This window comes from Pygocentrus nattereri, chromosome 30 (assembly GCF_015220715.1).
Source record: "Pygocentrus nattereri isolate fPygNat1 chromosome 30, fPygNat1.pri, whole genome shotgun sequence".
Lineage (NCBI taxonomy): Eukaryota > Metazoa > Chordata > Actinopteri > Characiformes > Serrasalmidae > Pygocentrus > Pygocentrus nattereri.
The window spans coordinates 6,988,867-7,003,734 of record NC_051240.1 but is presented as its reverse complement, the minus strand read 5'-3'; the positions used below and the strand labels follow the sequence as shown (position 1 = coordinate 7,003,734).

At 39.3% G+C, this 14,868-nt stretch overlaps 1 protein-coding gene across 2 annotated transcripts in view; it reads left to right on the top strand.

Annotated features, from left to right (window-relative positions):
• The window catches only part of LOC108424788 (inactive rhomboid protein 2), a 71,053-nt gene that overhangs the window by 6,402 nt on the left and 49,783 nt on the right, over window positions 1–14,868 (top strand). The window contains exon 2 of one of the 2 annotated variants that reach the window (XM_017693022.2): window positions 5,437–5,552. The exons of the other annotated variant lie outside the window; for it this stretch is intronic. The gene's annotated coding sequence lies outside the window, so the exon portion shown is untranslated. The remainder of the gene's footprint in view (window positions 1–5,436; window positions 5,553–14,868) is intronic. 2 annotated transcript variants of the gene reach the window in all.

Sequence of the window (14,868 nt, the reverse complement as noted above, 5' to 3'; positions counted from 1 at the left end):
ATCGACATGGAAATAATATATTTAACTCTGCACTATGTACGTTTTGGGGACTTGGAGGCCTCTCTGACAGCCCTACAGTACCAGATAAGGGATCTTTGGTTTGTAACAATATGTGCACAATACAAAGAACCCTTTAATCAAGGAAAGTGTTCATGGTTCTACAGTATATACAACAATTATTTCCTAAAGAACCCTTGAAGAACCACCTCAGTTGGGGGTGCCTTGCTCAAGGACACCTCAATCATGTACCGTTGGCTCTGGGGATCGAACCGGCGACCTTCCGGTCACAGAGCCGGTTCTCTGACCTCCAGCCCATGAAAACAGTACAAAAACATATTCTTTCAGATTTTTCTAGCTACTACACATGCGCATATCTCCATAATGAGGGGAGGCTTTTCCTGCATTTCTTGTGACATAAACAGCAAGCCGATTGGCTTTTCTCACTAAAGGTGTATTGAAGTGTTGATGCCAGACGTCATTTCCCCTCTAGCTGAGACTCTTTCCATCACACAGTCTCTTGGGCTTCCACATATGGTCAGCTGTGGCTTTGCTGGGTATCAAACTCATCTCTTGATGTTGGGGTGAATTATTAGACAGCAGCATCACATGTGACCACACTACTCTACAAAGATACAGCAACAAATATTTTCTACAGTTAAACATTTATGGATACTAAATTCCAGGTAATGAGGAAACAGAGTTTAAAGATCTGTGTAATTAAATCAGTTGAGAAGCAGAACTAAAACATTATGAGAACTTTTGACAACTCAAGAAGCATGAGTTGGGTGGACTCCACCACCCATTTCAGTTCCAGTTATAACAAGCCTTCATCCAGTCATTTCCTCTCTGGGAATGTCCAGCACCAACTTAAAGGGTGTTTAGTTACTTTATTTGCTCAAATGAAGTGTGTTATATGAGCTGAATAATCAAGCAAACACCAGCGCCTTCAGCAGCAGAACTTGGCCAGAGGTCATTGTGACCTGACACACATTTCCCAAAAGCTGTAGTAATAAACTACTTTAAATGCTTAACATGTCAATACCAAAATATTTGATTTGATGGGGTTGACATTACAAACTACCCCATCTGTTTTACGGCTGATACAAATTCTCATTCCTCTACTAGCTGGCTTATTAGCATGCTAATATATTAGCATGCTTTGGGCAGTCGTGGGCTGGAGGTTAGGGATCTGGCCCTGTGACCGGAAGGTCGCTGTTTCAATCCCCAGTGCCGGCAGTCCATGACTGAGGTGTCCTTGAGCAAGACACCTAACCCCCAACTGCTCCCTGGGCGCCGTGGATAGGGCTGCCCACCGCTCCGGCCAAGTGTGGTCACTGCCCCCTAGTGTGTGTGTGTATTCACTAGAGTGTATGTGGTGTTTCACTTCTCGGATGGGTGAAATGTGGAGGTTGAATTTTCCCGTATGTGGGATTAAAAAGGTATCACTTAACTTAAAGGCTGCGTAGCTAACAAGAACACAAAGAAAGGCATTGCACCACGTTTCTGCTTCAAATTTTGGTAAAACAAACCAAGTACTCGCACACGTTATGTACGTTATACTCCCACTTCTTAAAAACTGCTTTGCTTTGCAGCATTTCCATGGCTAGCTGAGGCTAACTTAGGCTAACCTGCTGAGGCCAAATGTGTTCCGTTTGAATAATCCGCTCTTCACTCCTCCATTTATGCACCGAGTGGCCTTCTGTCTGGGTGGTGAGTCAAAGTGATGAAGGGCAAGTTAAAAGGCATTTAAATGGGGCTCTGGTGTCTTTTAAGTTGAGTTAACTCAAGAAAAGCTGTGTTACTTCATCGTTTTGAGTTTAATTTTTAGCAGTGCATTGAAGAGTCCTTAATAAACCTGACATATCTGACATCACGACCCCTAGTTTCTATTAACACCATTGTAAAGAAATTTAAGTATACAAGTCACTCTTACTCTTTCCTTTATGCATCAGTTGATTCTGTTGTGCAGAAATGTAGGAACATCTGTGAAATTACCTTTTAAATAATAGAAATATTGTAGTACGGAGGCTGAATGTGAAAGCTAAGCCTTCGCTAAGCTATTGTGGTAAGTATTCAGCCTGGCTCAGGAGTCAAGCCCTAATGTGGTCAGATTACAGGTCACCAACCTCATCTGAAGTACTGGTCACATCCTGCTCGCCATATAGCCTTGACTTCCCTCGCTGTTCTCTGAGGCTCAGACCGATAATAAAGCGACTCAGACTTAAGGTTGGCTGACCTCATCTTAAACATGTGAGAACAGATACCAGCTGTTTTTCACCTCTGTGCTTGCTGTGGAAGTGAAACTGAGCTGATTGTACTCGTTTAACACAACCCTGACCAAAGAGAAACTCACCACGCCCCAGTTGTGTTAAAAACGCACTGCAATGTAATGTAATGATCTAAATATAACTCTTGATATGGGTGCAGTTTCGTCTGAGAATTCGCCCGTTAACAGTCAGTCATCTCTGAACTGAAACTAGGCTGAAACCTCGTTTTTTCAAAAGGGTGCGCATGTGATGTGTCAGATCGTGCTGAGTCATGTGGGATTACGTGTGGCCTTCACCATCTCCACCATGGCAAGGTCGTTATCCTCTCTGATTTGGGATGGAAGGAACGGAAGAGAGTTTGTGTTTACATTTGTATCTTATGAACCCCTTGACCCCTTGAATCTTAATGTTTAAATGAGGTTGAATATGATTAAGAAAGAAATAATAAAGGCTTGGTGGTCTAGAATCATTTGCAGGCAGCTGTAGACCATATAATTAGTGTAGTTATAAGAATGTCTAGGTCCGTACGTGAGCTTAGATGTGGGCAATGTAATAATATTTTATTGTTATTGTACTGAAAGAACACTGAGTGTGTTTACGTGCACTTATTAATATATAGGAACCTGCAGAAAATCTGATTTTATCAGTGATGTGATCAGTGCATTTACATGCATATAAGTAATCAGATAATGGGGGAAACTCCAGGCCTATACGAGTCAGGCAGTAATCAGATTTCTGCTTTGCAACCAGACAATAAACTCACCCACTTTTCCTGAAAAATGTGAAAGTATATTATCTAGAGGATGAAGAATATTTGAATCCTACATTTTGTCAAGCTTGTAGTCAGTTTCAGCGTTACTCTAAAAATGTCTTGCTGCATCTTGAGGTAGCGCTGCTTGCTTATTTCCAGTTACAGACTGAGAAATGTGAAAGAAATCAGAGTAAGAGTTTACATGCGCTGAGAAATCTGATTACTAGGCTAAGATCCAGCTCTCTTTATTAGATTTCCTAACAGGATTTCTAGACTTTCGGTCTAAGAAATCAGAGTGTGCTGTTCACATGACCATTTGAATAATCAGATAACTGCAAAAATCTGATTATGATCGGCCTGTTGAGGGCATGTAAACACACTCACTGTGTAAGTACGTTTCATTACAAAGTGCACATAATTAGGCCTGTTAATTGGATTTAGTGCAGTGCCTGTTGTGAAAACTGAAATGATTTGTAGTTGTGTAGATTTATGATCATGATTGCAATATTTTTATTTAATTTTTTATTTTTATTTTATTTTATTTATTTTTAAGATTTTCCCATTTGTATGCACATTTTTTGTGGTCATGATTTCTTAATTTGTTCCCACAATTAACAGTTCATTTCTCTCATTTTATTTGTGCACATCATCTTTAATTTGTGGTCACAATTTCTTATGTCATTCTCTCATGTTCTTTTAATGACGCTCAGGTTTTCTTTTCAGTTGTGCTTTTCAAATTTTTTTGATAACGCGCAAATAAAAGAACTGTAGTAGACACAGGAGATTTGAAAGTGTCTGATGGGATTTGATGTGCCGGATTGATAAGATAATGGACGGAGACGCTAATTAGAATATTATGCTTTGGATCTTTTTTAAAGTGATTACGTGCCGCATCAACCTATTTGGCAAGAAAGTGAGGAAAATTTGTTTTTTTTTTTATGATATGAACCCTTAAATGTTTTTCCCAGTTTTTTCTCAGGAGACTGAATGGCCATGTCCAGTTATCTGGAAGCTTAGATATGAGAACATCACACAGTCAAATAATGAGAATGAAAGTAAAACTAAAAAAAGCAACACTCGTACTGTTGGGGGAAAAGTAGCAGTTCCAGAGTGCAGTGGGAAATTCTTGGTTATTTATTTTTTTTATACTTGCTTGCGGTTTTTGGACAGTGAAGCTGGTTATTTCCAGTGTGGGGTCACATGGCTATTTCTTTACACACTAAACCATGTGACCCCACATTGACCCTCAGCTGCAAGCTGAAGTTCTGTTTATTCTTCCCTTTTTCTCTAGTGACTGTAGACGGGAGGCAGAGTTGTAACAGTACAGCGTATCATATCTTACCTACAGGATGCAGATCTGTTGGAATCATATCAATATTGACAGATTTTTAACCAAGATTTAAAAACAATATTTCATGACGTATGTATTGTACTCCAGAAGACGAGAGCATTTAGGTTGTTACTGAGATAAAATATCTGTGTGTTTATTAATTTTGCTGCATTTTCTTTATATTTTACGATGTCCGCTTGTAATGTTTAAGTTTATTCACCTCTTGTCAAAGAATCCAACAGGCTGTCTTTGTAACTGCGCCTTTGAGACTGATGTATGTAACTGAGCTCTGTTCTGATTGTCTGCCTTACCTCATTCAAAAAGCAGTCCAGGCTGAAACACTCCTTATAAGTGTGGATGGGTGGGGCTACACTCTCTAGGCAAACACATTTAAATGTGCTGGCTTTTGTGACATCACAAACGCACTACATTCAAAGCTGGCAGTCTTTGCGGCCTTGTTTCCATATGTGGACTGTGTGATTTGATCCTGAAACTGTAACGCTGTTCAGATGTCTCATCAAAATCTTGTTTCATAAAAGTGAGGACACGCTGGTTTTCAGTGATATGGGCCCTTTAAGTGGCGAACAGCGTTTATGAAGTACAACCTTAGTTTAGTGTTTCTATTTTGCTGCTGTCAGTCTGAATTGATCTACTCCACCGTGCTGTTCTGCAGTCCAAATATTGTACTGTTGGAATATTGAATGCTGTATTCAGCTAAAAATGAAAAGGTCAACATAGGGCAGGATTTCAGCCGTGCTTTATTTTTGCTGTACCAAAAAATGGAGACACCACTGTATCATACTGGACTGTTATAAAGGCAGTATTATCATATGTTGTGATTGTTATGGAAAATATTGGTTAACTTCAAAGCAATAGTTCAGTTTGTTGCTGAACAGTTTCTTTGAAGTTACCCAATATTTTCCAAAAAATCTAACGTTCCACTTAACGTTTTCCACTTCACCCAAATGTCGTTACCCACCCAAAGCACGTTGTCTCTCCTTTTTTGCCAAATGATCATTTTAAAGGCTTGATAAAACACATTAAACGTTGTTTTCTGTGTTTCCCCTTTCCTGTGTGTGTATGTGTAGCTGAATGTCGGCCTGGAAAGTGAGGAGGGAATGTATTGGGCTCAAAGCTGACGAACAGTTCCTCTTTTTGGCTTTCGTCTGCACAACAGAAACAACAGCTCCTCGAGCAAGAAGAAGTAAGTGTGAAGCAAATCTAACAGCTCTGTGAAGGAACGCGTGATAGAACGAGGCTGTTTTTCTGTCTCAGATGACTCAGTAAATGTGGAGATGCGCTGATGAGAAAATCGTGTGTTGATAATTCTAGCCTTTGCCAGAGTTTGCGTGTGTGTACTGATGCTCAAAACACTGATGATGATGATGATGATGACGATGATGATGATGATATTTTAGTTTTCTTGCAAATAAGCATAAATATGGAAAACAGTGGTCCGTGAAAGATTTGTCTGTTTTTTTTTTGCATCAGAGATAAACATTACCGCTTATGAAAATCATCTGGTTTAAAGGTAATGTAAATGTTTTCACTGTATTAAAATTAAATTGTTAATATAAACAAAGTCATTCAGTGGTTTGTTTTAGAGGTGGATGTCTGGTTCTTATCACCGCCGCTGTGAACAGTTCTTGCACTGCAAGTTTCTTTAGAATGGATTGTTGGGTTGTTCTGGTTACTGTGCTTTCCCAGCTCGTGGTGTAACCAGCAAGCTGATTGGCTCTTTTTCTTGAAGGTAGGACTTACTATGTAAACAGAAGCCATGTTGAGTGGCCAGTCTCCTCACTTCTAACATCTCTGCCCATATGCAGGTCTGTGCTAGTCTGTTCATGCATGACTTTCTTAATACTGAGTTTTTTTACATAATATACATAAAACATATTGAACAGAAAAGTATGCATTTTTCTAGCTCTGTCTATTATAGGAGGGGGGAAGTCAAAGGACAGTAAGTTTCAAAAACTTATTTTAAAGCTATGGAGAAAATGTGCCTCCTACCACCACCTGGAAGACCTGGTCGACACCAACACTGTCCTCATCAGATAAACAGCACTTAAAGCTTTCATCTTTAAGAGAGAGGAGAAAATCAAGCCGCTTCAGATCTGAAAACATCCACAGGTGTTTCTGTCCATCGTTCCACTGTGAGAAGACGACTCTGCGCTATGGGTCTGAAAGGATGTGTAGCTGTTCAAGAAGCCCACACTGAGAAAAGGAGACGCACACATCAAACAAAGAGGCAGAGCAATGGCCTGACCACCCCAAAGTCCAGACCTCAGCATCACTGAATTTGTTTGATTACTTCAAAAAATGATTAACCAATTAACAATTTAATAATTAAATTGTAAGACTGACCTGTGGAGACGCGTCTGCAGATCTCTTTGAGAAATTGAAAGTGAGCCTCCTGAAAAGAATGGAAGCTGTAATGAAGGTGATGAGTGGACACACTAAATTCTGAAAAAAATGAAATTATTGCAGCTTCTGTGTGATTTTCATATAACACCGTGTGTGTGCGGCTTTACACCTGTGCCTCATGCTTTTAACACCCGTGCTGGTCTAGTGTGAGAGTAGAATGGTTGATGTTAATTTCAGTGCGTGTGGGTGTCCTGTGACTTTTATAGACGGCGTCAGCGTACTGTGTCGGCAGTGTTCTGTTCAGCTCTGAACGTGTTTCATAAAGGCTTTGAGGTGCACAGCATGCTGAATTATAACTCCTGATATTATTTGTTGAGTTGTGACGCTAAAACTTGGTCAGTCTTGAATGACGTCTCCAAATATGAACTGTAAGTGTTTAATCACTACTAATCTCTAAGTTGTTGAATGATAGTTAAATAACGTACAGTAGTTGATGAATAATTCATGTTAGTTACTTAATAATTTATTGCAGATACTGTACGTACGTACACACACACACACACACACACACACACACACACACACACACACACACTATCTAGGCTGCTTATCCTTCTGGATCACAGGGGGTGGTGGAGCCTGTCCCAGTGGTCATTGGGCAGGAGGTAGGAAACATCTACCTTGCCAGTCCATTGAACAATTTATAGTACATACTAAATAATTCATTGTTGATGCTAAGTAAGTCATAGTAGTTACTGAATAAATGATAGTAGTTCCTGAATAATTTGTAGTACATACTGAATAATTTATAGTTTTTGCTGAATGATTTATAATACATACTGAATAATTCATAGTAATTGCTGAATGATTTATATTAATAACTGAGCAATTCATAGTAGTTGGTGAGTACCTCATGAGACACAATAGTTGTAATAGATACTGAATAATTCATAGTAATTGCTGAATTATTTATAGTAGTTACTGAACAGTTGATAGAAGATACTGGATTATTAATGGCATAGCTACTTCATTTAAGGCCTCAACATTAACCTTTAGAAGACCGGGGTAAGATAGATGTAGATGTTACTTTAATTTTCTGCACAGTTGCTTTGCTTACATAGTATGTTAAGCTGTGAATTACGTTTAGATTTGAGTTCCATTATAAATGATCACTTTTCACTTTTAAGCAATGATGCAAAAAATCATTGTTTCTTTCTCTTAAACTGTATACACAATACTCTTTCATTAAATCCATATGAAAAAAAAAAATAATGAAGCAGCTCCTCTGCTACTTACAACCCAAATGTGGTTTGCAACCTGCACAGTGAAAATGACAGCTTGCTTTTAATCCATAGAGATAATTGAGAATTCTGGGAGTTTAGAACTGAATATGCCTGTTTATTAGATAAAGGTTCTCCCACCTCCAGTACATACCTGACTGACTGCAGGAATGTAAATATCCTTATCCATGTTCATATAGCACTGAAATGGAAAGTCAAACCTGACTGCTTATCCTTGGGTGCGTTAACAGGATTATGCCGCCATCAGTGGGCCAACCAAAATTCCGCATCCTGCGTGCCTGCGTTTCTGCTTGTCTCCATGGTTACAGGGGAGGGGACAGCTGGCTGGCCGGGCATTGGCATGTGTGGAACTGGCTCTTGTGCACGCTAAGAATTGTCCGCAGCTGAATATAGGAACCAAGACCTAGCCACACACTCCGGACAGTGTGCTGGGAATGAGTGAAACAGTGTTCCCTCATTGTGATTCCATTACTGACTGTTCAGTTAGAATAATTTGGTCAATAAATTCTGATGTTTCAGGAACGAATGATCATCTTCAGCCACTGGTTAGAATTTGCTAGATCAGTTGAGCTGCTCCTTTAGATAGTGAGCTCAATCAAGAACGTTCTTGACCTTTCGACAGAGCTTCTTGCTTGTGGTGAAGTTTTCAGAATTGTTCGTTTCTGTAATGTTAATTGGTTGTGAAATTCTGTTATTCTCTTTGCTTCTGTAACTTTATTTTACTCTCAGTAAAATGACATTTTATTATCGTGACTCCATCAATGACCGTTCTGTACTCAGTCCTTAAACGGATGGCTTGGTCGAGATGGCTTTACACTGTTTTTAAAGGAAATATAAATGCAGATTAGTTCTATGCATCTGCCGATTGGTTACTCTCTTTTGTCCATTATTTGTAAACCAGATTAGCAATTCTATTTAAAGAGGAATTCTATGCTCTAACTTACCTGTCATGTAAAATCTGCTGGCAGGTCTGGGAAGGTTCTTTAACCGCAGTGTACAATCTCTGCTGGCAGGCCCAAAAAGACATTTTAATGGTAGTGTATTATCTCTATCTATACAGAACTGAAAACATTTGTTAACAGCAGTGTACAATCTTTTTGCAGGCAGGCTGAAAAGGGTCTTTAACCACAGTGTACAATCTCTCTGCAGGCAGATCCGAAAAGACTCCTTAACCGCAGTGTAAAATCTTTCCGCACGTAGGCTGGAAAAAACTCTTTAAATGTTGTGTAAACTGTCTCTGTTGGCAGGCCATAGAAGGCTCTTTAATTGTTGTATGCAGTCTCTCTGCCAGCTGTCCAAGAAGGCTGTTTAATTGAGGTATAATCTGTCTGTTAGCAGGCTCTGTGCTGGCAGGCCCGAGCAGATTCTGAAATTGCCGTGTAAAATCTCTGTGCTGGCAGGCCCGAGCAGATTCTGAAATTGCCGTGTAAAATCTCTGTGCTGGCAGGCCCGAGCAGATTCTGAAACTGCCGTGTAAAATCTCTGTGCTGGCAGGCCCGAGCAGATTCTGAAACTGCCGTGTAAAATCTCTGTGCTGGCAGGCCCGAGCAGATTCTGAAACTGCCGTGTAAAATCTCTGTGCTGGCAGGCCCGAGCAGATTCTGAAACTGCCGTGTAAAATCTCTGTGCTGGCAGGCCCGAGCAGATTCTGAAACTGCCGTGTAAAATCTCTGTGCTGGCAGGCCTGAGAGGACTCTTGAGCAGCCACGTAAAGTCTTTCTGCCGGCAGGTCTGGAAAGATTTGAAGGAAAGTCTCTCTCTCAACCAGTTTCCTGTTCAACATCATAACCTTCTTGGCCCACGTTGAGAATTAAAAGAAACACTCACAAACAGAATAAACCAGTAAAGCCTATACAAAACATAACAAAGACAAGAAAGAAAACAAAACCGGCTTTGACGGCTGATCCTTGCAGCCCTACTTAAACTAAGCTGTTCTGTTTTGTGATAAAAATAATTTGCGATCATTACCTGCCTAGTGAACAGCGCAGCACGGTGGAATGTTTATCCAGAAATCGTTTGTGTGTCATGTATTTGGAATTGTTTTTTTTCTGAAGCACACTCCCAGCATCCTGTGTTGTGTTGAGTCAAAGCACATGTTCTGATGTATGTTTGTCTTCAGACATTCTGTAATTTTTTTTTCTTAGCAGGTTAGTATTTAGTTCTCCTTCAAGTAAATCACGTGATGCTGAGTCAAAATAAACAGCGCTCGGGCCACGTTTACAGTATGTAGTGTTCACTTATGGCTGCCCCTTACAGAATAGACTCTCGGATTAATATATGATCACACCCGTCGTGTTCATGCTATTTCTGTCTGCAAGTGTTGCTTCTGAATATAGCTCAGATTAACAGTGAGTGCACAAATATTTGTCATGCATTGCTCAGCATGAAGTAAAGGTTGTAACGTCTCTCTAACCCAGTGGTCGCCAGCCCAAATGTTAAGCATATCTGTTTTGTCCTTTCAACAATAAATCAAACCACATTGGGAGCCACAGCATTTATGTCCATTTTGCCAGTGTGGCTGTAAATTTGTCAGTATGTGCTAGTGTACTTATATAAGCTAAAAATGTAAAAGAAAACACAGACTTACTTTGCTCTGCCTTAAACTTTTGCTCCTGATGAGCCCAGTTTGCTAGTTTGATTAATCAGCTTGCTCTCTCTGTTGTGGTTGGTGACCACCAGATCGGTTCCGCCCCTGTCTTGCAGAGAAACACCACAGCAGCAGACAGGATGAAGTGTGCGCTTCAGATGCATTCACACACAATTCTCCCACAGGGCTGTGTGGAGGTGTTGGAACGTAACTGCTGTAAAACAATCCGGGAAAAATAGTTTTTCTCTGGTGTGCTGCCTTGTTCTCACTAATACTGCTTCCTCTCTTCGTTCATTCTCTAGCTCGCTCAACCACTGCTGCTCTCTCTCTGTCTCTCAGCCAACTTTGGCTAGTGTGTTTAAAGAGCAACCCACAAATCCTGCTCATTCTGTGTGTAAGGAGCCTAATGCAACACTGTGTCTCCTGTAATAGGCTGGCTCTTACTGTTCCTGTGGAAAGTGGAGTGGATATAAGGCTGGCAGTGAAATTTGGGCACAAAATAAAATTAATGACTCTCAAGTACAACTCGGCGCTTTTCTTTCTTACTGAAATGACATTGAAAAGAACTGAGCATCACTTGCAGACAGACCTTTCTCCCCTGATCAGCTGTAAACTCTGCTGTGACTGTTATTTCAATGGTGTTGCCTACCGAAGCTTGCCGGTAGGAGGGCAGTAAGAATTGTGTTACAAGATGATGTCACCTTGTAACAGAAAGAGGCCTTCATTCCAACGAGAGATTTCAGACAGCTGAGAAAGGTGGTTTCTTTGGGAGAGAGTTTCTCTCTGTGCTGTATACTTTGGCCGAACGTTTAGACACATGAAGAGCTACAAAACACACTAATGGAAAGGGGAAAAAATGGAAAAGCATAATAGGTCCACTTGAATAGACACTCATTGTCCACTGTGAGAAAACAGAAATGTGCTGTTATCTAGCAGTTCTGGTTTGCTGCTTGTGCCGCGTTGCTCCAGTTTAAAACTGTAATAGCTGTTAAAAAGCTAAAGCTCCATTGCATCAGGGACTTTAGGTACATTTCACAGTACCTTCACTTCCAAGTTTCAAGTTCATGTGTTATTTCTGCACCTTTCCCACTGAGTAAAACAGCGTTTAGTGCAGCAGGCATCTAGTGGCATTGTTGATCTTGTTAAAGGTGGATAAAGTAGGTGTTTGATGTTTGTGAAAAGGGCAAATAGTCATTATGACTATTGATAGTTGTGGTGATTTGAGAGATCACGTTATAAAAAGAGGAGGATTTGAAAGGCAGTAATAGCTGTTTTTATTGACCTGGCATTGAAAGTTTAAACTTGTTCTGTGACTCGAGGAAAGCTTTTGATTTTGTAGCAAGCAAATCCTTTCTAATCCAGACTGTTTTAGGATTGTGAAGCATCAGCAGGTGTTTCTCTGTAGCTGGGTGTGCTAATCTTTCCGGATTAGCTCCGTTTTGCCTTTCCAGCCCAAATAGTAGTGATTCACTCACACAGACTACTTGAGCTGGACGTGCTAGCAACGTTAATTAATTAGCGTGTAGATCTCTGGTCATCCTCAGTCAGGTAGCTATAAATAGGATCGTTTCTGGGAGTTCTCTGCCCTTCGTTGAGATTAGCCAGGAAAGGCCTGTCCCAGAATTCAACGGATTATACAGAATTCCAACTAAACACAGATTTAGCAACATGTTATTCTTGTTAGGGTGAGTCATCAGTTACTCATTATAAGCAGCTTGTAAGAGACTGATTGCCAGAAAGAGCATGATCTGTTTTCCACCCTAAACACATCGGGCTAATTGAATAATTAATGAATTTATCTATCAAGTCAATTCTCTGATTTCTGATCCACTTTACAGTCGTTTTCATACTTTCTCACATACTGTTGCAGCCATATGTGCCAAAAGCAAGGGAAGAAAAATAACAACAATAACGACAAATAATCAAACAGAATTCAGCTACATAAAAAAATAAATAAGGTAAAAAAAACTAATGTTTTTATATATATATATATATATATATATATATATATATATATATATATATATATATATATATATATATATATATATATATATATATATATAAAGAAATAAACTGCCTTACACTCCTAAAAAAAGATGGTTCAATGGTTCTATATACAACCTACAACACACAAAGCTTTTTACATGATGAAAGTGTTCTTCATATTGGTGGAGAATGTGCTGTATATGGTTCTATATAGAGAACCTTTTGGAAAAGGCTTTTATATATAGCACCACCAAAAGGGTTCTTACGTTCTTACGATGTGAGCTTATAACACTTTTGGGTGCTATATAGAACCCTTTTCAGAAAGGTCCTATATAGAACCATCTCCATCAATCTGAAGAACCCTTTCACCCTGCAAAAAGCGTACGGAGTTGATTGTTCCTGCATGTTTGAGATTTTGTGTTTGAGAAAATGATTTCCAAGTGATTCATTCAGGGTGGAATTCAGGGTGGAAAGCAAAACGAGTACAACCAGACTGCTCCATTTTATTAGCGCGTTTGTTTTTTTGTTATTCATTCTTTTTCATCTGAGGAAGCTTGACAGATCAACAGGTTTTCCAGTCCATGCTGCTATTCAGATTATTAACACTAGCCTGAATAAGCTCTGTTAGATTCAGCCTCCTGTCTCTGTGGTTTATAACTGCATACTTCTCTCCAGCGTGTTGTAAAAGACTCCATTAGTGACATCACTCTGGCTGAGTGTGGATCTTTTTTTTTTTTTTTTTTTTTTTTTTTTTTTTTTAATTAACTGGGGAGGAGAGATATCGGAAGCATTAGAAGTGCAGTCCCAGCCTAATTATGTAATTTTAACCCCTCAAATTCTTCATCTTTATATCTACATAGTGTAAAGGTAGCCGGGGTGTAATGATTTGATGCAATACTGTGGTGTCTTGATTCGATGCGATATTTATTTATTTATTTATTTTAAAAAAAAATTTTTTTTTGATACAACAAAACTAAGTGGCTAAAAATGTGCCTTACGTTTTCAGTTTATTATAACAGCAACACAGATTTCATAAACTTTTTTTTTTTATACAGAAAACACAGAATTTATAAACTGACTGGATTAAAATAATTATTACCGTCAGACTGTAAAACTACACACACTGTAGATTCATACTGGATTAAAATCAGTCCACAATTATTACCGTCAGACTGTAAAACTACACACTGCAGATTCATACTGGATTAAAATCTCTCCACAATTATTACTATCAGACTGTAAAACTACACACACTGCAGATTCATACTGGATTAAAATCACTCCACAATTATTACTATCAGACTGTAAAACTACACACACTGTAGATTCATACTGGATTAAAATCAGTCCACAATTATTACCATCAGACTGTAAAACTACACACACTGTAGATTCATGCTGGATTAAAATCAGTCCACAATTATTACTGTCAGACTGTAAAACTCCACACACTGCAGATTCATACTGGATTAAAATCAGTCCACAATTATTACCATCAGACTGTAAAACTACACACACTACAGATTCATACTGGATTAAAATCACTCCACAATTATTACCGTCAGACTGTAAAACTACACACACTGCAGATTCATACTGGATTAAAATCACTCCACAGTTATTACCGTCAGACTGTAAAACTACACACACTGCAGATTCATACTGGATTAAAATCACTCCACAATTATTACAGTTAGACTGTAAAACTACACACACTGCAGATTCATACTGGATTAAAATCGCTCCACAATTATTACCGTCAGACTGTAAAACTACACACACTGCAGATTCATACTGGATTAAAATCACTCCACAATTATTACCTTCAGACTGTAAAACTACACACGTTGCAGATTAATACTGGATTAAACTAATGCATTGATAATCACTTAAATTGCAGTTACTCTAAACTAATCCAGCTCCAATATGGATGTTGTAGTTCCTGAATAATTCAAATTAGTCACTGAATAATAAATCTTAAGATTAATAACGGAAGTGTAAGTGGTTAAGAGAGAATGCTGTACTGGTCTAAGGTCAGTATGTTTGGCCAACAGCAGCATAGCTCCCCCATGTTTGCCCTGTACCTGCGAGCGCATTGACATTGACATTGGGCTCGTGTCAGATTTCCGCAGACATGCTGATGTTGATGTATCTCTGAGGAGTGCGATCACAGATCACAGCCACTCTCAGTGAAGCCAGAGAAAGCACTGATATGATGTGAGCTGCGCAGATAAAGCAAGACGGAACTCTTACAAAGAAGCACTTATGTTGGGAAATGT